At 43.1% G+C, this 25,498-nt stretch overlaps 1 protein-coding gene across 3 annotated transcripts in view; it reads right to left on the bottom strand.

The window, feature by feature from the left end:
* DCLK1 (doublecortin like kinase 1) overlaps nt 1–25,498 on the bottom strand; it is a 454,917-nt gene that overhangs the window by 344,193 nt on the left and 85,226 nt on the right. The gene's annotated exons all lie outside the window — the stretch shown is intronic.

The raw sequence follows: 25,498 nt of genomic DNA, 5'->3' as shown, positions 1-25,498 counted from the left end.
AATGCTATTAATTTTGAACAACTATCCACCTCTCTGCAACAATCACTCTTACCTATTTCTACTTTCACTTCTCCTGAGACTGCTGTATCACACCTGAACCAGACCCTAGAACTAGCCCTTGATGAAGTAGCTCCAGCTACCCATCACATTCCGCGTAAACTTAGATGTCAACCGTGGCATTCCAAATTCACAAGACACCTACAAAAACTCTCACGTAAAGTAGAACGTCAGTGGCGAAAGTCTCATACTCCAAGTGACTTCCTCACATATAAGACGATCTACCACTCTTATCGTAATGCACTGGATAAAGCCAAACAGACATATTTCCAATCTGTTATCTCTGCCCAAGCCTCTAACCCCAAGCGACTTTTTAATACATTTAAATCACTTCTCCATCACCCAACCCACCTGCTACTATCAGTGCACAAGATCTTGCTTCCTATTTCAAAAACAAGATTGATAATATCCGAAATGAAATGGTATGCACTTCCTCAGCAGGGTCTTGTTCAATTCCCTACCTGAACCCAGTGGCACGTTCTCATCATTTGACCCCGCTAATGAAGATGAAGTAGCTACACTCTTCTCATCCTCCTACTCTACTACGTCTCCTCTTGATCCTATACCCTCACAAATCAGTAAAGCTCTGTCTCCTGTGTTCATTCCACACTTAACTAAAATCTGTAATCTCTCTTTCTCTACTGGTATTTTTCCATCACTGTTCAAGAATGCAGTGTTCACTCCCATTTTGAAAAAACAAAATTCTGACCCTAACTCTCTCTCAAATTACCATCCTATCTCCCAGCTACCTTGCCCCTCCAAGCTACTGGAGAGACTTGCCTACACTCGCCTCACACACTTTCTTAACACCCACAACTTATTGGATCCACTTCAGTCTGGCTTTCGTTCCCAACACTCCACTGAGACAGCACTGGCTAAGGTAGTAAATGATCTGGTCACTGCCAAGGCTAAAGGCCATTATTCACTTCTAATTTTTCTAGATCTCTCAGCTGACTTTGACACTGTTGACCACTCTCTTCTCATACAAACACTACAATCCATAGGTCTTCAAGACACAGCCCTTTCTTGGTTCTTATCTTACCTATCTAATCGCTCTTTCACTGTTCGCTTTTCTGATTCTACCTCCACTTCGCTACCTCTATCAGTTGGAGTACCACAAGGTTCAGTATTAGGTCCTCTGCTTTTCTCAATATATACCACCTCTCTTGGCAAACTAATCAGCTCTTTTGGTTTGCAGTATCATCTGTACGCGGACGATACTCAAATTTACCTATCCTCCCCAGATTTGTCACCATCTGTGCTGGTCCGTGTCACTGAATGTCTCTCTGCCATTTCATCTTGGATGTCATCTCGCCACCTCAAACTTAATATATCCAAAACAGAATTAATTATATTTCCACTGGCCAATAGCAGTTACCAACCTGATATCTCTATTACTGTTGACAACTCGACAATCTACCCCACCCCACAAGCTCGCTGCCTTTGTGTGATCCTTGACTCTGAACTGTCTTTTGTTCCCCACATTCAATCTGTCTCTAAATCCTGTTACATACATCTAAGAAACAAAGCCAAAATTCGACCATATCTTACGCAAGACACTGCAAAAACTCTTATACACGCACTCATAATTTCCCGCATTGACTATTGCAATAGTCTCCTTATTGGTCTTCCCAAAAACAGGCTCTCTCCACTACAATCCATTTTGAATGCAGCTGCGAGGTTGATCTTTCTCACCAAACTTTCAGTGTCTGCTGATCCACTCTGTCAGTCCCTCCATTGGCTGCCGGTCTTCTACCGTATTCAATTTAAAATACTTACACTCACACATAAAGCTATTAACCAAACCACACCAACATACATCTCTTCACTTATCTCAAAATATCTTCCAACCCGACATCTCCGTTCTGCACAAGATCTGCGTCTCTCATCCCCGCGCATTACTTGTTTCCATGCACGGTTACAGGACTTTTTTCGGGCTGCACCCACCCTGTGGAATGCCCTCCCACGGATAATAAGACTTTCCACTAGTTTCCAAACATTCAAGCGTTCTCTGAAAAATCACCTCTTTAGACAAGCTTATCAGATTCCAGGACCGCCCACCTAACCTTTTATAGCTCCCTATCTAACTCTCTTCTTATAGTAAACACCTATCACATCTTCTCTTTCTTCAACTGAACATCCTCCTAACCCTAGGCCAACTTTCCAGTGTGATTGGATTATACAGCCCACCAAGAATATCTGCAATTGGGCTGGACCAATTTGCAATAGCACCTCTCCTTGTGTATCAACACCTATTTCCCTATAGATTGTAAGCTTGCGAGCAGGGCCCTCTTACCCTTATGTATGTCATGTATGTATGTCTTTTACAACCCAGTATAATGTTAATCTTGATTCAAATTGTAAAGCGCAACGGAATTTGCTGCGCTATATAAGAAACTGATAATAAATAAATAATAAATAAATAATATGTAGAATAGCAAATCTTGCAATATAGCAGCCCTCTTAGAAACCTATGGGATCTGATACTGCAATTGGAAAAGTGGGAACTGCAGCAGATATCTCCGATACCCCCTACACACCTCCTGGGGATGTTTACATAATTTAGGTATTTCCCATAAACCTACTTTAATAAATATGTCCCTGTGACAGATACCTCAATTTATATGAAATAGTAAATAGGTGAAATAGACTATGTAGCCAACACTATAGCGTTGCTTTGCAAGAGGAGTTATGAAGCTACTGACCTCATTGGATCCAGTTTAGGTGTAGATTCTTAGCTTTGTATTTAAAAAAAGACAGAAACAATACTACTAAACAGCCCTGTGACTGTAAGTGGAGATACTCAGAGCTTTCATAATGTGGTAGAATTTGTCTGGTTCAAACACCTCCAAATTACTCAAGATCAAAGCCGTAACTAGGGTAGTGTGGCCAGTGCCATGGCACAGGGCACTGCAGGGCAGGGGGCGCTGTTTGGGACTGTCAATTTTCCTGTTTATTATCATTTTTACTTGTAGCTTCCTCTTCTTTTATTCCCAGCATCTCCTGGCCTTCCCTATCTCTTCCCTGGCCCTTCCCCATGAGACCATGGCCCTTTTTCAGGTGCACTATCACTAAGTCCCTATTTAAAAAATGGGGGTGGGGGGCTCCAATGCTCTCTTTGGCACAGGGCACCAAAAAGTCTAGTTACGACTCTGCTCAAGATTGTTATTGTTCACAGCACGACTGCAATGTTCAGTCCGGTTTTATATGGGTTTCTCTGCAGGAGCTCAAGATTGCAATTCAAAATTCACATATCACAGTCACAATTGTGTTGGATTAAACTATAAAATGTTGCTTGATCGGTGTATATGGCTACATACATTATAAGATTTTTTTTTTTCGTTTCAAACCGTATAAAATCGTTGGTTTGTAAAAACTCCTATGTCTAAGAAAAGTAATGTCCAAAAATACTTGCTAATGGTTTACCATAGTCACGGCTATTTGGGGCTATTGCTGCTGAGTAATGCTACAGCATGTTACTAACACTTCCTAACAGTCCCAATTTAGGCAAGACAGTCCTGCTTTGAGGGCCCTGTGCTATGGTAGGAGTGTTGGGAGGTATCTCCTGCCTAGCAGAGTAGTAGTGAACTGTCACGAGCACCAAGCACGCCACTGGAGTCATGCCCATGCTTCCACTATATGTTTACGCCTTACGGGTATATTTACTAAGGTGTGTATTTACAAAATTGGAGATGTTGCTCATAGCAACCAATAAGATTCTAGCTATAATTTTCTTGAAGGTACTAGACAAATGATAAGTAGAATCTGATTGGTTTGCGCTGGGCAATATCTCTACATTTGTAAACCAGAACTTTAGTAAATATACCCCCTAGACTACAGCACGCAGTATGGAAATACACTTATCTGTGCAGCACAGCTATTGTAAAATCATACTTGCCAACTCTCCCTCATTGCCAGGGAGACTCCCTGAAATAGCAGCAATCTCCCTGTCTCCCTGAAGAGTCTAGCAATCTCCCTGATTGCACCTTACCCCCATTATGAAGCTGTTATATATATAAAAAAAACAACTAGGGATATATATATTCAAATGTGATCATTAGTATCATTCCCCTGCATTGGGTATAAGGCACAATGATCCCGATGGCTACAGGCATTTTCTGAAAAGTATCAGTGTGTTTTCATCAACAAGTAGATCTTACTAACTGCTTTTGGGGCTCATTTACATGAGGGTGTGGGTGTTATATGACACGCCTCCCAGATGTAGCAGGACACGCCCACTTTACCCCTGCGCTCATAGGTGCTGCTTTCACACTCTCCCTGAAATGCTTTTTCAAAAGTAGGCAAGTATGTGTAAATTTGATGCTGGACACATAGAGGACATTGGCCTCCCAAACTAAAGGTGCTGATACACGGTGAGATGCACCGTGTAGGGCGACTGCCGATCCGTCGGCATTTGGATCGTGCTGTCACCGCTGGCAATCGTGCGGTCCCCGTAGACCGCACGATATGCCCTCTCCTTCATCTGAATGGGATCGTACATCACATCCCAGATCAGATGAACATGCAGTATAGAACCTGGGGAAGCGATTTACGATCCCGCGGGAGCGCGCAGCACGATATCAGGTACAATATCGTGCCCATACATGGCACGGTATAGCACCTATATTGTGCCGATCCTTCGGATCAGCACGTATATCGTTGCGTGTATGGGGGCCTTTAGAGTCCCCCGTATAATCCAGATGCTTCATTCAAATTTGACTAAATTGGCACATTGGCCCATGAGTGCACACAGGATGGCAGCAGACATGTGACAGATTATTTGAGTATATCCATGATTTTCTGATCATTTTGATTAGTGAATTTACCGATACCAGCACTGACATCATCGGATTGATGTGCATAGTAAAACACAGATCTATAAGTCATGAACTACAGTATATCATACTTAAATCCGCAATTAGCCATAAATATATCCAGTCTCCTTTAGCATATGTCTGCCCAGAGTGAAATCACTTAGTACCGTTCTTGTGTTCAGTGCTCAAGGAGCTGTTTCTTGGCAACTAGCAGACAATTGGGTTACCACGGAGATGTGATAATACGGATTCAGAAAAGTATGGAAAGAAGACACTCTGAGTCCTCTGACAGCCTTTTAAATATATTATTTATAAAGAGACATACATGCATGCATGCATACATACATACATACATACATTATATGCAATTGAGGTTTATTTTAAGCCAAATGATGTCTTTCATGAGCTAGAATATTTCATTGGAGTGATATTTGTCAGAGTAACTTTGCTGAATTCTGAATAATGTTGGCAAGGCTAAATAATACTAAATTTCGGTGTTGCTTTAAACAACCAATCAGCATATGGTTTTTATCCATCCACTGCAAGACTAACAAAAGCAAGTATATGATTGATTGCTATGGGATTTGGAACAAAACAGGTTTGCACCTATGTTTCTGAATAAGTCCTTGTTACAATATCAGGGCACATTTACCTAAATATATGAAACGGGTGAAATGCATGGAAAGGAACAAGTACTTTTGTAGTGTTTTAGGATGTATTTATAATACAGGTTCGATGATTTTTTACCAATGCAATTTATGGTGCTGTAGCACATAATAACCCATTCAAAATAAGTTCTGTCGCATTCTAAAATTTTAAAAGGAATTTTAGATTAATAGAAACAATCACATATTTACTAAAGTTACTAGAGTTTTCAGAAGTGGAAGTGTTGCCCTAAGTAACCAGTCATATTCTACTTATTTATCTAGCACCTTCTAGAAGATAATAGCTAGTCTGATTGGTTGCTATGGGCAACAACTCCACTTGCAAAAATCCACACTTTAGTAAATACACCCCTAATTGTCATATTTTGAATGCAGTTTATTAGTGTTAGGTCCATAAAAGTGCATTAACAACAGATATGTGTGAACAAGCAGAAAATAGTTTTATGCAGGAGCAAGGAAACAAAGTGTTAACTTGAAAATATAATAAGGAAGTGGGCTTCGTTACTACTTGACATGAGAAAGTAAGTGAAGTAGGGAGAGATTTAATTGGAACAAATATACAGACGTGTTCAGGGCTGCAGCTGTTCTGTGAACTAATGCTGCAGCTACTGAATCAGTGGAGATGGAAGTAATTTGTTTTCTGCTGGTGAGACCAGTGGAGTCTGCTGCAGACCTGACATGATTACTAATACATATAGTATATCTCAGTTTCATTGCCTTTCTGAAGACAGAATTAGCCTGCTTCTCTTATCTTTGCAACAGCAGAGTCGTACACCCAAAGGTGGGGTGTGCTACAGAGCTCATGCTGAGTGGATAAAAATACTGTTGCCAAGTATGTACTAAATATGCTTTGCAGATAAAACTAGCTCCTTGTTGCTTAAATGAACAATTGCTGGAGCTTTGCAGAATGTCTTTTCGAAAATCTAGTGAAAAATAAATAATTGGTATCCACTGATTTCTAAAATACCCACCCCTCTACCCAGTGGTGGGACAGTGCATAGTACAGTAGGCCACTCTGAAAAGTGCAGAGAGTGGTCCTCTTATAACATGCACAGTCCAGAGCAGACAAAGACTCCCAACAACTACAGTAGTTGGCTGATTGGAACAGGATTAATCATAATGTCAACATTATGTCGATATTGTTGAAATGTTGGAGTGTGCAGAATGTGGACATGTTCAAAACGTCGACGTCACTCTGAAATACTGACATGTGAAATGCCGACATTCTGCACGGACCGGCAATGGAGGGTTAGACTACAGGAGGGGAAGGTTAGGCACTAGTGGGAGGGTTAGGATTTAGGCTACAAGAGGGGAGGGGAGAGATAGGCACTACGGGGAGGGCTAGGATTTAGGCTACAGGAGGGAAGGTTAGAGTTGGGAGCGGTAAACCTTAAGGTGCCTACAAACTAGATGATTTTTTTTAACGTTTTGCCCGTTTCCGATGTTTATGAATGACAAATCGTTAAAATCGTTAAGCGATTACTCACTATGTCGTGTGGTGCGCGCTCCCATGGGGTTGTCAGCCGCATCGTCAGGTCAGCTCTACATGCAGGCCAACCTGACGATGTGACTGACGACCCCATGCAGCAGGGGCCGACATATCGGGCGGTCAGGCACTGGATCTAATGTGTACTGGCTGCCTGATATGTCGGCCTGTCGGCAGAGTGGTGTCGGTCCCATTGCTGGGTACACACATCGTTTAGTGCGTAGCAAGCTTTAGGGTTACTCAGGTGCCCAAGGGTCCATGCGATGATGGCAATGGTGATCCCATGCTGCGTCTTGGGACCTCCAGCATTTGCATAACTTTTCAGATCCGCTGACGCAGCACTGACACCACTTGCGTTCACCTCTGAATTAGGCCCTGAACACAGGAGACACCGTTATGTAATATGTCTTATTTAGTCCACTTTCAGTTTGTATTAAGAATTATTAATATCGCTTTTATATCTCTAACTCCCTTATTGAAATACTTAATGGTGCAATTCTTTACAGGTAGATATGTGAAAAGTGCCCTATTAATAAACCAGTTCAACATTTAGGGGTCTATATATTATTGGAAGAAAGCTCTAAATTCTGATGATGTTCTTGCAGGATTTAGGGTTTCTGCCTATTTATCAAAGCCCAGCTCCTGGTGATGAGTACAGCATGTGGCAGCCTACACTGCGGGCATCCTGTGATGCTTCCCCATGGGCAGCACTTTTCTAAGTTCCTCTGTTGTCCTTGGATTGCTAACAACATTTAAGGATGGTGTTAGCCAGTGGTGGTGTTATTTACATGATTATTTTACGTTGAGTCCAAGAGTACATGTGAATAGGGCCCTGCTTATGAGAACTTACACACTATGGCCCGTATTCAATTTGAGGCGAAAAGTCCAGATCCGCAATACTTTTTTGCCGATGACGTCATTGTCGCCTGTTTTGCTATTGCCCTATATTCAGGCGGAAAGTCAATGCAATGTACTAGGTGAAAAAGTTTCAGTACTTTCCGCCTGCTCAAGTTTCACCGGGTCCCGTTTTCGCGTACTTTCAAATTGAATACGGGGTAAAGCGGGCAAGCGCGCGATACTTTTCCGCCTACATAACAGGTGAAAAGTCCGGGGCGCGAAAAAGTATCGCGGCTCGGCTCAAATTGAATACGGCTCTATATAGGAAGGGGACATATGTGGGAAACACAGATAGGTGAGTAGCAGTAGGTTAAAAGGGGTGATTGAGAATGAAAGCTAATAGAGTTTGGTAAATAGATTTTAAGGGCGGAATTCAATTGATTCCAGCCCCTATCGTGCCCGACGGAGCTATTCAATTCTTGCTCCTGTCGGGCGCGATCAGCTGCCAGCACTACATTTCAGCTCGCAGCCCCAGGGGGATGAGAGCTGAAATGTGCGAAAAGTGACCTGTTTGGGCGCCCAAACAGCACTTTCGCGGTCGCGTCCAGCACTTTGGTCGGGTTTAGCTGATTTACTCGGCTAAACCTGACGTCTATGGGCGCGATCAGCATGAAAAACGGCATCAATTGAATAGCGGCCCGCGATCTCCTGTCACTGTAGACAGGAGATCCGGACCGCGTAATCAATTGAATTCCGCCCTAAGAGTCTGATAGGTAGAGGAAGTGAGTTCCAGTGGTGAGGAGCAGCACAGGTGAAATATTTGAGGCAGGATTTGGAGAAGGTAATCACTTGGGAAGAGAGGTGGCGTTCATTGGCAGACTGGAGTGGGGCGGGCGGGAGTGTAGAGGAAGATGAGGTGAGAAATGTAAGAAGGGAGGAATGGGTGAGAGCTGTATAGGTGAGAGTGAGCAGTTTGCATTGGACTCTGTTGGGGTGTTGGGGTGAGGGAGGCAGTGTAGTGCCTGGCAGAGGAGGTAGGTGCACAGTGTTTCGAGAGAAAGATGAGCGGGGCAGCAGTATTAAGGAAGATTTGGGGCGGAGAGAGGTGGGAGTAGGGAAGGCCAGATAAGTGTAGGTTGTAACAGTCCAGACAAGAGATGACCAATGAGTGGATGAGAGTCTTCGTTGCCTCCAGAGTAAGAAAGTGCCTGACTCTGGAGATATTAGGAATGTGGAACTCAGGAGGTTGGCAAGATGAACAGCTAATATGTCAATCTAAGACATGTTAAGTTTAAGAAACAGTGGGACATGTACAAGGAATTTGCAGAAAGACAGGTAGAAAGCTGATTGAGAAGAGTAAGGGAGAGGCCAGGGAAGGATTGGTAGATCTGAATGTAAGGTATGCATCTATGAATCCAGGGAATGCAGTTAATTTTTTTTTTTTTTAAAGCCAGGCAATTTGTGGCTCAATCTGAAAAACATCACATGGGTAAGTTGGAACCACATTCTGCATATGGTGGTAATGATGAACAAATTTAAAAAAACACAACAAGAACGAATAGAAAATATCTATGTGGTTTTTGGGTGTTTAAAACAACAATTTTAATTCTGCTCGTTTTTTGTCTTGAATATTTTTGCATTAGGATGAAAATAATTTGGCTGCTCTAAATCAAATAATACCTCTATTATAAATGTAACCCGCACTGCCCATTGTCAGCAGTAACAGGGAAACTCAGAGCCGTGTGCTGTATATCATCAATCATTCTCTTGGATGTTATGGTAACCGCTGGGATCAGAACATTGGCTGACACCAATTAGCGGCATGCGCTGAAGGACCCGGTACCAGCAGGGGCCAAGAAGTGTCTTGAAGTGGGAAAGTAAGAGGAGCTCAAATGTAAAAAAGGTACATCAGTCAGTTAGTAAGTCAGCGCGTAGGAAGTACATTCCAGAAGAGGGGTGTAGCTTGGCCTCTTGCTTGTAGTTGTCTAGCAATCGGGGACTTGTGTGCCGGCGTCTGATTATCAAAACGCCCATTGTCCAAGAAGTCTGAGGAAAGTGACAGACAGCATCCCAATGCTTATCTAGTTAAAGCTAATAGGAAGTAGGCAGAACGGTCCTCTATTCAGGGCAATTGGTACCATTATACAGTAGCATGTTTACATAGTGACCTCAATCGAATTATCAACATAGACTATGTACAGCACATACTTACCAGACTCACATTTAAGAGAGTAAGACATTTAGTGAGACATGGACTGTTCAGCTCTCAAAGTGCTTGCCGCACCATAGAGAACCAAAGATATTCAGCTTTGCACAGACTCTTCCGTATTGCAATCACTAAACTGAAACTAGTGACACCTCAAACTCCTTACCACGCCAGAGAGGACTTAAGATATTCAGTGAGACACAGACTCTACAGCTCTGCAATCTCTAAAGTGCAATAGTGTCTCCTTAAAGTACTTGTTGCACCAGAGGGAACCTGTCAGGACTGCGACTATTTCAGTACATAAAGATAGACTACTTTTGCCAAAGTTCCATTGTGGTCGTTGGAGGAGCTCTCCTGCTTGCTGGCATGCTTCTCATTCAGGGGATAGAGTGTTAAAGTGATCATCTGTTTCCCAGGTGTTGTCAGGTTGTGGGATTCCTAGATTGCTCATTATTTCATACCTGATTCCATTTGGGTCACATGTTCTGAAACTTCCTATGGATCACAGACCTCTAGTATAAAGCCTGTTACTAACTGTGTCTCAGTGTCTGTGCAATGTTGCTTTCAGGTCTTTTCTTGGACTCCTGCCAGATCCCCGCTGTGCCTGTGGATTGCTGTGGACTTTGTTATATTCCAGATGAACTTCTGATGCCAGTTACCTGCGGCACTACAGAGCCCAGCATTCCTATTATCTAAGTATTGCTTACTGCTCCATCACTGTGGTTTCACCATTTTGCTGCACTATTTACTTTGCCTGTTGTCTTTCCATTCCTGTGGATATTGAACTCATCCTTGTTACAGTTGTCAACTGCACCGTTACAGTGTCATCTCTGCATCATAGGGCTCGACCCCGCTACGAACCCTAGCTACACTACAGGGCTCAACCCTGCTACAATCTTCTCCGCATCACGGGGCTCAACCCCGCTCCGAACCCTAGCTAGAACCACAGGGCTCAACCCTGCTACAATCTTCTCCGCATCACGGGGCTCAACCTCGCTCCGTACTCTAGCCATGTTGCAGGGCTCAATCCTGTTCTGGAATCTCATCGCCTTACAGGGCTTAACCCTGCTCCGACTTCACTATACCACAAGGCACAAGTTTGCTTCATCCCTCACTGCACTGCAGGGCTCGGCCCTGTCCCGGAACTATATTATTCTGCAGGGCTTGCTCTGCTCCGGATTTCTATTACTACAGGGTTCTACCCTGGCCAAAGTCCTCAATGCCATCCTGAGGAGTTAGCCTCATACTGGACTCGGGGTTCCCTACCACGTTAGTTCTTATATGTCAAAAACGGCATATATATTTGGGGATTTTCTCCTATACTTATTATTGCATATGTGAATCTCTGTGCTGTTTGAGACTTTATATGAGATTTTGCTGATTATAATTCTTTTGTGAATAAATTCTATTTTACTTTTATCCTGTGCTACTGAGTTTCATAGAAAGGTCATTCCTAAGACCACCCCAGTTTATTGTACCTAGTAGGCCTGCCTCCCTCCAAGAGTCTCAAGTGTCGGCAGCCGTGACAGAACCAAAGAAATTTAGTGAATCACAGACTGTTCCGCTCCTCAATTGCTAAAGTTAAACTAGTGTAACCCTAAAGTATTTTGTGACCCTGTCACCCGCCTTCTTGTAATGAACATGCGTTACATTTTTGGATCCACAGCTGGGATTCGAAAGAGACTCTCAGAGCCGTTTACCAACAGGAGAAAAGATGATATTTATGAGTGGTGTCAGCATAGTTGAAATTTTAGTGAAACCACAGATGAAGATATTCTTGTTGCTGTCCAGAAGTTACATGGAGAGCAAGGGCCCTAGATAACAAGGAAAGGAGAGTTTGGAAATATACTGTATGTGCTGTATTAGTATGGAGACATCAATAGATTGTGAATTTATGCCTACTGTACATACACAAGGAGTACCTGGTAGGAAATATAACATAATTTGGCCTGATAAAGGTAAACAATACAATACCTCTGAATTTGATGAAGTGTCTGAAATTCCTTTTCCAGCTAATACCTCTAGACATTAATAGTTCTCTCCAGATGTTGAGGCCCAAAAGGCCAGAGGAAATAGGTTTTTTTTTGCCTGCACGGAAACAATGGTTGAACAGTTCGGAAGAATTCATTGGCTATAGAAAATTACATGTATTCTCCTGGATACAACCCAATATGGCTGGAGAAGAGACCTATGAAGTTTGGAAGGAGACCGCAGTGCAACAGTCAGAAGAATGGCATACCTGTACACTGACAGAACAAAACCAAAAGATTGCAGAGAGTTTAAATGGGTCCGCCATGGAAGTTATCGAGGCTACTCGGCGAAGTAATACTCAAGCTTCATTCAAAGACAATCTGGGTGCCTTGGATTTAGCCTTAAACACAAGAATGTAAATTATCTTTTGCCTAAAGCAGGGATGGGGAACCTCAGGCCAAGGGGCCGTATAAGGCCCTCGGAGTCATTTGGTCTGGCCCTCTGAGCTTTTTTCTGCTAGCCTAACCTGGCTAGCAGGCTGCTTAGAATGGCAAACTGCGGCCAGAATCTATGCAGCAGTGCTGCCTGGAGTGTACTTAGGACGGTCACACTGCTACCCTTAGAGCTCCCCGTAGCATCCTCAGGATGCTCTGGGCATTGCTGTAATCACCAACAATTGTGACCCCGTCCCCGTGTGGCATAAAGGGAGCGTGGCCTGCACCAGGCCCGCAGATAATGTTATATATATCAAAATGGCCCTCGGCAGAAAAAAAGTTTCCCCACCCATGGTCTAAAGAGTACATTCCAGGAGAAGCTTACCAGTTATTGATACTGTCTAGATGAGCTTATATATCATACTGTAAACAAGGGAGGCATATTGCCAAGCAAATTTGATGAGTACAGGATGAAGCCGTTCTTCAGGGGAGCATAAACTACAGAACCAGTGGCCTAGAAATTAAGTTACACTGAGCATAAATATCCCATCCCATCTTTTATCCAACCGATTCAAGAGATAAACCAAGAAGATGCTTTGATGGAAGCAAGAGAGCAATGTGTGAAAAGGTTAAAGTGGCCCCTTTCAGACCATAAGCCCCTACTAGAGCATCTTATAAACAAGAAAAAAGAAGACAAATCTGAACATGTTAAAAAGTATTCTCATGGGGAGGAGGAAATGAGAGAAATTGATCCACTTGAATAACCTGAAAGTGCTTGCTGCAACAGGGTGTACCAAAAAGTACCAAAAGTATTTAGTGAGGCGCAGACTGTCCCGTTTTACAATTGCTAAGTGAAACTAGTATCACCACAAAGTGCTTGCCGCACCAGAAAGAACCAAAAATATTTAGCAAGGCACCAAGTATTCTGCTCTACAATTATTAAATTGAAACTAGTGTCACCTTAAAGTGACCCTGGTGTGGTAAGCACCAGGGTGTAACAAAAATATTTTGTTAGGCATAGGCTGTCCCGTTCTACAATTGCTAAAGTGATACCAGTTTCACAACAAAGTGCTTGCCGCACCAGAGAGGACCAAAGATATTTAGCGAGGCAATGAATATTCCGCTGTACAACTGTTAAAATTAAACTAGTGTCACCTCAAAGTGATTGCCGCACCAGGGTGTACCAAAAATATTTAGCGAGACTGTCCCGCTTTACAATTGCTAAAGGGAATTTAGTGTCTTCTCAAAGTCCTTGCCAACCAGAAAGGACCAAAATTATTTAGCGAGACACAAGCTTTTACACTCTACTGTTCTTGTTCTTTATATAGCACACATCAGTCAATGCCCCAGTGGAGCTTACAGTCTATATTCACTACCATAAGCTCAGACAAATATATAGTAGGCTTAATTTTTGTTTGAAGCCAATTACCCTACCAGTGTGGGAGGAAACCGGAGCACCCGGGGGAAACCCACACAAACAGGGAGTATATACAAAGGTAGGGTCGTAAAACTAGTGTCACCTCAAAGTGCTTGCCGCACCAGGGTTTACCAAAAATATTTGCTGAAGTGAAACTATTATGACCTCCAAGTGCTTGCCACACCAGAGAGAACTAAAGATATTTAGTGAGGCAACAAATATTCCCCTCAAGAACTGTTAAAATTAAACTAATGTTACCTCAAAGTGCTTGCCGCACCCAAGAGGTCCAAAAATATTTAACGAGACACCGAATGTTCCCCTCAACAATGGTTAAATTTAAACTAGTGTTACCTCAACGTGCTTTCCGTCCCCGAGAAAAACAAAAGACATTTAGCAAGTTACAGACTGTTCAACTCTACAAACACATAAAATTAAACTAGTGTCACCCCAAAGTGCTTTCCGTACCAGTGGGTACAAAAATATTTAGCCAAGCACAGGCTTCTCCACTCTACAATCACTAAATTAAAATTACAGTAGTGTCACATTAAAGTGTTTGCCGCACCAGGGTGTACCAAAGATATTTCGTGAGAATGAATATTCTGCTCTACAACTGCTAAATTGAAACTAGTGTCAACAGTGAGGATTGAAAACATTTAGCGAAGCACCAGCTTTTCCACTCTACAATCGCTAAATTAAAACTAGTGTCACCTCAAAGTGCTTGTCGCACAAGAGAGGACAAAAGACATTTGGCGAGGCAATGAATATTCCGCTCTACAAATACTAAATTAAAACTAGTGTCACCACAAAATGTTTGCCACACCAAGGTATACCAAAAATATTTAGTGAAGCACAGACTGTCTTGTTCTACAAGAGCTAAAGTGAAACTAATGTCACCTCAAACTACTGTACTTGCCGCACCAGAGAAGACCATAGATTGTGAACTCTCCGAAGAAAGGAGTTCCACCCAGTTATTTTGTGAGAAGGAAAGAAATAACTTTAGAAATTACTCTAAATCTTGATTGACTCGAAGATGATAAGCAGAGTCAAATTCCTAATGTCTTACAAATCGCTCTCCAAAATTTTGCCTTGAATTGTATACCGCTATCAGAGACAATATCCTGTGGACACCCATGAAGAACGGAAGATTTCTCTTACAAAAAGTCTGTCCAGAGAGGGTACAGAAGGAAGTCCCTTGAGGGCTACAAACAGGGGCATATTTAAAATGGGTGCAGGGTTTGCAGTGCACACAGGCCCCAGGGTCCAGGTAGGGGCCCACACGCTGCAATTTTCCCATCATTTGCGCATGCGCAGTACAGGGAAAATGGCCGCCGCTACCATTTTCCCGGTGACCTGTGCAAGCGCTATAGACTCTGGAATATATATAGAAATACCCTTGGCGCTGAGCAAAATAAAGCGCAGCGGACCAGATACAAAGGACTAACCAGCAGCTGCTACCAGAAGATGCCACCATCTATAACAAGAAGGATAAACACAGCAGCGCTTGGTATTCAATTTATACAATAATTACCCAAGAGTGAAAAAATTATTTTAAAAATAACCACATATAACCACAAATCCGATATAAAGCTGATTTTGTTACAGCTGATAACACGTAAACAGTTCTAACATCCAAGACTGTAATAGTCCTTTTCTGGGGATCTCTATACAATGATTTGCCGATGCCGGTTTTCTATATGTGATTACAATGGTTGTTGTTTCCATTAGAGCTTTTCAAACATATCAACTAAGCCGCAACTAATTGAAGGAACTCTAAATAATCAGTACAACTATACTTTGTTGCAAATTCTAGGATCTAATATCCTCGATGTGTGAATAGAGGATCCTCACACATTCTAATATATCCGGAATACTGACTACATGCTGTTGGTGCAGCAGGTGTAATAATTGCACATACATATGATTATATATGTGCAGAATTTGTATCAGGATATATTCATTGATACCATTGTTCTAATCTAATATTTATGTACTGTATACTTTTTTATATGTACTTTATTAAACTGTGTTTTTTACGTTACTGTGGTTATTTTTTAAAATATTTTTTTCACTCTTAGGTAATTATTGTATAAATTGAATACCAAGCTCTGCTATAGACTCTGGGCACACTCTAGTGCCCAGAGACTATAAGTGCAGCGCTAGTCGCGTACCGCTCAGTGCGCAGCCATACGCCGGACGAAGAGGAGCGGGCCCATATCGGAGACTCCTCTCACGAAACGCCCCTGGGTACAAAGTGGGTTATTTTCCAGTATCTGTCCATGATGAACAAGATGATAATACATTTCCTAGAGGGTGGAAAGTCCCGGAGCTGTTCAATTCAATTGCTGTTTTGTCGAAGGCCGGTTCTCGCGCCTTAAACATGATATTTAGTCGTGAGAACCGGCACTCTCAGACTAAACTGCCCAGTGCTGTTTCCGCGGCACTAAGGGCAGAAAACGACATCGCTCCTGTAGTTTTGTCGGATTTCTGTTTGCACCCCAGGAGGGATGCGAGAAGAAATCCTTAGTCGGGCTTAACAGCGCACTGAATTGAGCAGCTCCAGGAGCTCCTTCCCGGCGTTATCCAAATCGCGTTGAATTGAATCGAGCCCAATGATTGGGTAATGGTTGAAGATGACTACAGGAAGACTAACAAAGCATGTGATGTTGAGCAGATTGTGGGCAGGAGGACACCATCCAGATAACATCCTGGCACAGAGTACTAGCAACTGGATAATCACTAGCAGAAGCAATGAATGCAACCATTCTTAGGGCCATGACGACCTATCTTCCCACCTTCAGGCTGTGGCATGACACAGGATGAAGGGCTACAAATGCCAAAGCAGGACACAGCGAATGCCGCACAGGAGGGATTCCTTTTTTATTTTTTACATGCGAGCAATTTCCTGTAAAAGCGTCCCCCATACTTACTGTATGAAAAAAACACTGTAACACTCAGGCTTCTGCTATGATATGGGCCATACTGGCATATGGCATAGGGCCTGATTCTGAGATTAACGCTGCCGCGTCCATTTCTTTTGCCAATATTGCATATGTAAATTTGTGCTCATACTGGCACAAGCCTTCCCTGGTGTACAGCCATGAGTCTGACTGTGCAAGGATTAAGATTCCACACATCGTGCGTATCAAACACTAACGTAACTGTGGGGCCGATTCATTACGGATCGCTATTGCGGCTGCAGCTGCGATTATGCACGCAGGTCTACTTGCGAAAATATGCTGTTTGCAAACGCTATGCTGTCGCAGCCTAACATAAGGACGTCATCTTCCCCTTTCTCACATCTGTAATACTTAGCAAAAGAGCGAAACCATCTCACAATTGCACAAGGTCAGACCTTACTCAGAAATTGCTAACCTGGCCGCACGCACTGGGAGCTCAGGCTGTGTATACCATCGCAGTGGATAATTTATGCACGCCCCTGTAATGGCGTTCAAATGCACTGACATGCCTGCGTTTCGCTGACCACCCCCCCGCGTCCCTTGTCACCTCTCCCAAATGGTCACTTTCTGTCAATCACTCTCCGATGGGTCTGCATAGTCATTGCGATCACAGTGGAGGCTTCGCACATGCACACTGCGATGCATACAAATGCGCAGTACACATCAATCGCCCATCTGCGTAATCGCAGTTGCGATCGGTAATGAATCAGGCCCTGTGTGCGTACACACAGTGTAACGCACGCACCTTTACGAGTTCTTAGGGATTTTCACGCACCCACAATAGGCCAAAAAAAAATCCCTTAATTCCGTGAACATACACATTATATGCGACTCAGAACCAGGCCCTTCATGTCATTTTTAATTTGACATTCATTATTAAATGCAAATATGGTTTCTTATTCTTTCTTTATTTGACACAAAAAATAAAATCTAAAAATACAAATAATAATAATTAATTATACTGTTACACCAATATAAATACAGGATGCTAAGGCAAAAACACATGCTGCAGGTGCTCTGTGTCATCCTGTGGCAATAACGGCTGAAGAACTAGGGACTCTGGATTTGATTCAAGTAAATACTCTGGCTCCAGAAGGAGGTCAGGAAGGAGTATCATCCACTAAAGCTGTTAATCAAGCCCCAAATACTAGTCCTATGATGGAAGTCACCGATGTACAGTATTAAAAGAAATTCACGACACACAAATTATATAATTAAATATAATTAAACTATAACAACATAATGTTAAAATAATGGCTAGGTGGCAACATATGCATAGAACACTAAATAAAAACCTGGAGCGATTAGCCACGGCAATAGAGGCCCAAGCCGATGTTCATAATCGAATGTTGGCTGCCCAAGAAGCACAAACAGATGCCCTTACAATTTAAAATTCTAATGTGGAATCTGTAGGGGCAAAAATTAGTAGCCACATAAATACCTGTACCACATCAGATTTGTCCAGCAGCAGCCCAACATGTAGCTGAGGGTATGTAGTCATGTGACAATCCCGACGGCAGAATGCTGGCTAGGGATTTATGACAGGCGTCGAGATACCGACGGCTGTCATAATCCTGATGCTGGAATCCAGGACGACGCGGGCCCGTATGAGGTGAGTACGGTGTGCCTGTTCTGTTAGCCGGGAGAGAGGGAGGTTAGGTTTAGGGCAACCCGTGGGGACTTAGCGTTAGGCACTCCGCCGGAAGGTATAGGGTTAGACTAGGGGAAGGGGGTTTAAGGTTAGGAACCCCAGGGGGGGAGGTTAGGGCCAGGCACCCCCCCAGGAGGGTTAGGTTTAGAGTGCGGGGAGGGGGAGTTAGGTTTAGGCACCCCTGGGGGAGGTTAGGGTTAGGCACCCCTAAAGAAGGGTTGGGGGGGAGGGGAGGGTTAGGGTACTTACCTCACGCTGTTGGGATTTCCATCTGTAGGGCTCACAGTGTCGCCGGCATTACAATCCCATTCCGTAGCTGAGACCATACCCAGACATGGCATAAGGATCCGTGGTGGCATGACCAGACGTCGCTCAGAATCCATTCTCATACCTTTCTTGCCAAATAAAGAAACCTTTAAAATATTTCACGTTGAGAAACACACGTTTGCCATTCATCAGATACTGTGTGTCTTAAGTTTGTTTTAGATTTTTAGGACAATGCTATTTAAGGGGGCGATCCCATTGTTAGCGCCGGGGCTGTCAGTGCTGGGCGCTCCGTTCAGGCAGGAACAGCCGCTGGCGCCGGGATTTCTGCTCGGCCCTTCTGAGGAAGTGAGCAGAAATTTGCAAAAAGTCATTGATTTTAACACTGAAACGGCAGTTTGGGCGCCCTAACTTGGACTTTAGACAAGTTTAGCTGCTATACGTGGGTAAACTCTAATTGGTCGCGACAAGCCCGATAATTAGAGGATGCAAGGAAAATTAGAATTGCTACATTGGGTGCCCATTAATTATTACAGTGCCCAGAACAATTGAATCGCCCCCTAAGGGTCTATTCATACAATATTTACATGTGTTAAATTTACTAATTTCACAATTGTTGCCTTCAAATTGGCCTCCTGTTATTCCATTTGTGTTTATTAAAAAATATAATTCTTGTTTCAAAAATTTTAAAGCAAGCGGCACAAATCTGTCTTTAATATGATAATTGAGCTGTAAACTCTGTACACTGGTAATTATACAGCGTGGGCAGGATCACATATATAACCGTTTGCTTGGCCTTGTTATTTTGGAGGACAATATGAATCAAACAAATTGCATATTGCTTCAAAACACTGTAATGCTCATGCTTAATTACATTTGTATAGGAATCATGATGAAGCCTACACCAATATAATGAGTTTTGACACCCAAACTCGCCTCTTGGGGTCCAGTAAATAAGCAAACAAGCTTTGAGCAAGGTCCTAGAATGAGACAAGAATCCGTTGTTCTGTAGCAGATTGCAACAGGTAAACAAATATCCTAGTAAAGGCTCTATGCTGACAATGGCTTTAAAGGACCTGCGAGTAAGCCCAGCCAGCGGTAGAAGAGCGAAACAATCAAACTACTCTGAGAATGCCCAAGGTGATATCTGAATGTCCGAGCCACAGTTGTTGTTGGGGATGCTTAATCTGACAGAAATAAAATAAGAAAATGGTGCCACTGAGCATGCACAACCTGATAAGACTCCAAGGCTGCCGCCTCATAAATGAACGGGTTCCTGAAGGAAAGCCAATATGGTTCTACAAGCAGTGGTGGAAGTAGGAATTCAGAATCAGCACTATAGTAAATCTACTGTACCAGAATGGCCCTGAGGCACAGAGCCCAAAGCTTTAGGGATTTTGATAGATTTAAATTAATATCAGAACTAATTTCATATGATTTTTACAACTATAATAAACAACATACAAAGTGACAGCACTTTAGGTGGCTTTTTAATTTTACTAAAGAATGTTTAAAAAGCATATAAAATGGCTCTGTGTCACCCATCTCTCCCATGTCACAAACACACAGGAGTCTCACATAGAACTAAGCATGTCATCCACTATGCAAAAATCTGGCTCTATCAGTAAATTACCTGCCTTTGGCACATTCGATTATAACTCCTGGTTTGTTCATAGGCCCTCATTCAGAGCCGTTCGCTATTTGCGGTCGTTCGTTTTCTAAAAAGGGGTGGCTATTCAAATGAACCGTTCGCACTTTGCGGACTGTTCACACCTCTAAGTCTGAACGAGCGAGCAAAACATGCGAATGTAAATTTGAAAAATACGCCCCCTGGCCGCTCGCACCATACGTCATGTCCGCTATTTATTAGATTAATCGAGTACATCGACCAACGTATGAACTGCTCGCTATTCTTGTGGTTGGTTTTTCCTACCGCAATCTTGCGAGCAGTTCTGACTATAAAATAACCCAGTGACGTGGTCAATGACGCTGCTGTATTAATTATGCACACCCATAAAACGCCCGTTTTGACCTTTAAGCACGCCTGCGTTCGGATCTCCACTCCCCGTTTTCAAGCACCTTCCTCTGTTACCACCCACATACACCTCCTCCTGTCACTCAAAATAGCAGGCATTCGCTATTTAGCGAACAAACGATTTTCGGCCGCACTGACTGGTTCGCGCATGCGTATTATGATCCGTACGCATGCGCAGTTGTGCAAACATCGCTCGGAACGAACGAGCGGCCGCTTACGAGTGGCTCTGAATCAGGCCCATTGTACGGTGGGTAGGGATGGCCATCGACCATCGATGGTTAGAAACCATTGCTGGACATCCACCTATGACTGATGGTTTCAGTCGGAGATTCAGATGGTTTTCCGTCATCGATGGTAGCCGTGAGCCCAATGTTTTCTTTTCTCGTTTACAGACAAAGTGCTGCAGCTGCACTACTGGGCAGAACTACTGGGCTGTCAGCCAGAATCCCTGCGCCACCCCTAGCTCCTGCTTACACATACAACACAGTGTGCCGGAATGGCCTGCCTCACTGACTTGACAGGGTCAGCTCAACTGTCTGTCAGCAGCCCAGTGAGTCAGAGAGTGTGCCGTAATGGATGGCCCGCCTCGTTTTCTCTACTCTAGGTAGAGATGGCTACTGAGTGAGTGTCTCAACACAATGACTTGAATCATTCAGATGTTCGAATTATTTGAGTCACTCAACTATTGGTGTGTCGAGACATCCACCTCTCTAGCCTCTCTGTCAGTGGGAGCCTGAGTCAGTGGCAGCTCCGCCCCCTACACTGCTGATCCCACTTGATCGTACTTCTGCACTGAGTCAGTGCAGAAGTCTGATCAGGTCGGATCAGCAGTGTAGGGGGCGGAGTTGTCAGTGACTCACTCAAAGTCGCGCTGCTTCTGCCAGGGTCCGGGCGGGGGGGTTTACTGAGTCAATGCAGCATGATCTGCAGTGCTGGGCTGAGGGGGGGGAGCTGTCAGCAACTCACTCAAAGTCGCTGGCGCCTCTGCTTACTGAAGCTCTACACTGTCTCAAGACACTCCACTGATTTGAGCCATGTGGCTCAACTCAGTACTCTGATTCGCTGTGCCCATCCCTAACTCTAGCTGACTTGAAGTGCCAGCTATTGCTTATGCGCAAAGGAAACTTGCGCAACAAGAAAAAATGATTAACAGGAGTAAAAGAGTAGTGCTTGCAAAGCCATAAGCCACACTTTTAAACAATCGTTGCTGATAGTCAAGTTATTGGAGAATGACAAATATTGTTTCACTACAAAGAAAAAGCAGTAAGAAGGAATTTGATCACATCAATAGTAGAGAAATATCAGGAAAATACAATCACATTAAAAATAGATATTATGTTATGGTTTGATCCTCTTTAGTATTGTCATTAATCAGCTAATCTTACTATGAGAAAAAAGGATGGAAAAAACAGTCTGGTCTATGAATGAGTGAATGAATGAATAATAAAATAAACTTTGCTGGATGTAGTTCAAGAATTGCAGTGTCCATGGCTCTGGTCTGCTGATGTGTTAGAGGGAGTTAGATTTTGTAGCCAGATTACATTCACAGTAAAGCACTCACTTGAGCACACATCATTCACTACGTGCAGACAAAGTAAATGGGCCCAATAGCCATACAAATCTGGGATTGTGCTGATATAACTGCAGGGTTAACAGACTACTCCTTATATTGCCACATTGTTTCCTATCGTGCTTTTATTTCCGTGCGTGTCTGTCAGCATGAGAAATATATCATCTAAGTTATTATTAGAATCCACTTATTTCTATTAAACAAATGATGCATGAATGAGTTATGATTATTGAGCATTGGGCTATGTAATATATGAAGGTTGTGGCGAGGGGCAGTACACAAAAGTAAGCAGTCATGGGTGGGGTTACTTACAAACATTCTGCAAACATTTCATATTTAAAAATCATGAGACCCTAAAATATGCCCAACCCCTGATCTACCCAGACCAGGCCCTATCTCTTTCTATTCTACAGGACAACTCACCTTTGCCAGGTGAATGGTTGGGGAGAATGGACAATCAATCTGGGCCAGGCCTGCTCACTACGTCATATCTCCCAACATCTGAAAATTCAAAACATGTAACACAGCCATAATGTGAGGTGGCCAAAAGAGTGTATGGCCAGGTCCTGTAAGAGGGAGTGCATGGCCAGGTCCTGTAAGAGGGAGTGCATGGCCAGGTTCTGTAAGAGGGAGTGCATGGCCAGGTCCTGTAAGAGGGAGTGCATGGCCAGGTCCTGTAAGAGGGAGTGCATGGCCAGGTCCTGTAAGAGGGAGTGCATGGCCAGGTCCTGTAAGAGGGAGTGCATGGCCAGGTCCTGTAAGAGGGAGTGCATGGCCAGGTCCTGTAAGAGGGAGTGCATGGCCAGGTCCTGTAAGAGGGAGTGCATGGCCAGGTTCTGTAAGAGGGAGTGCATGGCCAGGTCTTGTAAGAGGGAGTGCCCACATCACAGTGTCTAGCTTTTACAAAGTGATAGGCTGATACTCTTCCCTTAACAAAAAGACCACATCAATACTGAAGCATTCAGAGTGCATCCAACAGTGGGACATAACTCCCAGCTGTACGGGAATTGGGTCTGTCCTGCCATAATCAGCATACATTGTGTAGAAAACAGTCAAAAACATGATCTTATGATTTTAATGTGCACTTAAATGCCATATTCTGTGGCAATGTATTCTCAGCCAATCCAGAATATAGGTTGAACTTGATAGACTCGTGTAATTTTGCCACCTCACTGATAACTTTGTGTCCTGTACAAATACGAGGGTGGATCTAAAAGTCCGTGTCCTGACGTAGTAGTAGATGTCGCCTCATATAGATTTTCTGTATGTATGTATAGTATGTACTAGAGATCTTTGTAGAACACTGTGGAAAATGACAGCACAATTCTTTTATATTTGCAGATATTGAATAATAAACAGAACAACATCGCTAAAAGTTGAAAAATGGAGAATACTGAAAACTGAAATTTGAGCAGTCTTTAAATATCTGCAAATGAAGAAGACGCCTACTGGCATTCACGGTCACGCTCAAGGAACACATTCGTGGGCAGACTTTTGCGTCTGATGATGATGACATGACTGTTGTACAGGACTGATTTGAGCACCAATCACCAGACTTTTTCCTGAATGGATTCAAGAGGTTGGAGCATCAATGGGAGAAGTGTATTTAAGCAAATGGAGACTATGTTGAAAAATAAATGTCATTTGAACTTAAATGTCTCTGTTATTCATGGTCAGGACACCGACTAAATGTCTCTGTTATTCATGGTCCGGACACCGACTAAATGTCTCTGTTATTCATGGTCAGGACACCAACTTTTGGATCCATCCTCGTATATATGAACTGACAAGACCACAAAATATTTCTGTTAATATCATGGTCCCTATCAGGTGAGGACATGTCTGCATATTTGGTCTGGCACAGACCACTTACAGCCCCATTCCCATGATGAGCCCACATCCCTCTCTGACACCCTCTCCTACAGACCAGTGCCATTACTGCTCAGCTTTTTCTCGTCTAGTCTCTTTTCCTTATGAGTAACCTATGAATGAGTTACCACAGAGTCAATGATAAGCACAAATTGTTAGCTCTTTAGGGAAAATAGTCAAATAGATCTTGTACGCAACTGTATCAGAAGAAGTTGCACCAATATGAATCTTGCGGTAGAAGAACAATATCCTTCTATATCAGCGACATCCATTTTAAAACTGATCCTCTTTGAATTAAATGTCAAAATGGTTCTAGCGCATCACATCATTTCTCTCTGCAAAATTAATTTTTCGTTTCACTGTGTCAATAGCAGCTTAACAGCAGGAGTGGGGGCTGAGAAGTACATACTGGGTGCTGGCTCTAGGGAGTTGCTCTGAGTAGACAGTTATCAAAGACATAAATACGCAGACAGCGTACAGCAGTGGTAAAATACAAATGTTATAGTAACTATTTCATGTAACCGATGTATGTTTTTGTCCCTTATATACATAGTAATTAACTATTGCAATTCAAGCTTACTGTACAAGAGTAGTCGCCAAGTAAGAAGACCCTGACAGTCATAAGAGCTGTTTAGGCTTTTAACTGCACCAACTTGAATACAATAATAGGGGGGAATGGAGTGGAGAAGTTACCCATAGCAACTAATCAGCTACCTATTTAATAGAATGTACTTGATAAATGCTAGCTAAGAGCTGACTGGTTACTATGGGAAACTTCTCCAGTCTTTCGAAAGTTCGACCTCCTACTTCAATGTCAATATTGCAGGTAATTATTAAGACGTCACATGATCTATCAATTGATCGGCCAATATATCTTGTGTGCGCCGGTCATTGTGTACCAGCGAAATGTCTGTGAGCGAGATATATCACGTCGGCTGTGCTGCACAGCTGATGCCCAATATAGCTGCAGATATACTGGGGCATCGTGCCGTATGTACGGGCGGTCAGCCGACCGCCCGTACACTTGCAGCAGAGGCTGCGGGGAGGGAGGAGCGACGCGCCCACCGGCCAGCTGGATCCGCAGCCAGAACACAGATGATGGTTGATCAGTGTGTATGAACAACCGTCATCTGCAGATATATCTGTTAGGTGTGTACCCAGCTTTAAATATTTTTCCACAAATACAAAACTCTTTACATTACACCTAAAGTGTTTACTTGTGCAATAAACTCTCCTCCCTTCTTCACTGTACGTTCAAATTGCAG

This window comes from Taudactylus pleione, unplaced genomic scaffold (assembly GCF_031769625.1).
Source record: "Taudactylus pleione unplaced genomic scaffold, aTauple2 ptg000043l, whole genome shotgun sequence".
Lineage (NCBI taxonomy): Eukaryota > Metazoa > Chordata > Amphibia > Anura > Myobatrachidae > Taudactylus > Taudactylus pleione.
Note: the sequence above shows the minus strand (reverse complement) of the source record. Positions and strands in the feature narration are given on the sequence as shown.